Here is a 1,583-nt window from a genome sequence, read left to right as displayed (position 1 = left end):
GTGTGTGTGTGTGTGTGTGTGTGTTTTGCGGTTTATTCGTGTTATGTTTCCAATGTATAGTTGTTGTTTCTTTTTAGTCTTTTTCCGCTTTTTTTTTCGTTGCAACGGTCGTCACATTTGAACCCTGTGGAAGTGGCATTACGTTCCGTTACCTTGCTCTATGTTGTGTACAGGCGTGCGCCCGTATCTTTGACAGTCATTTTCGTGTTGCTTTCGTGTTTTGTGTTTCTTTTCATCCTCGTGTAGAGTTGTTTTCTTTTTTTTTTCTTAAATGCTGTGGTGGTGTCGGTCATTGGTCAGGTGGCAACTTGTCCTTTTTTGTAACTTTCCCCAGATTTAGTCCATTTATTGTTTTTATTACTATTATTACTAATGATGTTGGGGTGAGAGACTCCTCCACCGAACACTTTCCTCGCTTCTTTTTTTTTTCTTGTTGTTGGTTCCGTTTTCGTTCTCTATATTCATTTGTTCTCACTGCTGTTGTCACTTCACATGCGTTACTCAGTTGGAACCCCAACCGTGCAATGTGGGAAGGTGAAAATAAGAGGGAATACGTATGAATAATGTGAATAAATGGGAAGCAACCATACGCACACTTGTATATATATATATATATATATATATATATATGCAAGTGGCTGTAGTGTGTGTTTGCGTTTGCTTTCGGTTTATTTTTCAACTTTATCACGCACATGGAATGTAACGCTGCACGGAAGGTGAAAGGGAAAGGAAAGTTAAGTAAAGTATTTATGTTCAGCCGCATCACGTACTCCTTCCAGCACTTTCCTTCCCTTCTATCTTCTATTTGTTCACGGTTATAAATGCGTGTGCGTGTGTGTGTGTTTGTGTGTGAGGGAGAGAGAGAGTATGCACGTTTGAATATATATATATATATATAATCACTATATAGTTAGGGTATACTTAAATATTTATTGTTGTTGTTGTTGTCATTACTATTGTTATTATGACTATTCATCTTAAATAAGTATGCATGCATCTGGCATCGATTGGGGTTTCGAAGGGAGAGGAGACAGAATGGTCGGAGGGAAAACACGCATATTTATATATATATATATATTAACGTATATCGAATCACATCTGCTTCACCCTCCCCCTGTGTTCCGTAAGTGCAAGTGGTCGCCACGATATTATATCTTTCCAGGTGATATCTTTTTTTTTCGAAATTTGGATTGGGTTTTTCTTCCTTCTCCTTCCCTTGCGTGTACGCTTTTTTTTTCCTTTTTTTTTTCTTTTTTCTTTTCTGTGGTTGGTTTTGTTTTGGTTTTTCTTTCTTACTTTCTTTCATCCAAGCAAAGGCAATAATAACAAAAAGCAGCAACCAGCGATTTCGCCTTTATGAGTATGTTGATTGTGCTCCCCTTCTTTTCGTTCTCTTCCTTTTCTTGCACAGCATTATTGCAGTTATCGCTGTTGCTTTCATGCTTTTGACTTGACTTTTGACTTTATTTGATTTGGTGTTGGAGCCTAACTCATAATTTTTCCTTGTCACTTTTTTGTTTTTTTCTTCGTGTGTGTGTGTGTGTTGTGTTGTGTTGTGTTTGTGTTGTGTTTGATTGCCTTTC

This window comes from Trypanosoma equiperdum (genome assembly GCF_001457755.1).
Source record: "Trypanosoma equiperdum strain OVI genome assembly, contig: ctg_1639, whole genome shotgun sequence".
NCBI lineage: Eukaryota > Euglenozoa > Kinetoplastea > Trypanosomatida > Trypanosomatidae > Trypanosoma > Trypanosoma equiperdum.
Note: the sequence above shows the minus strand (reverse complement) of the source record.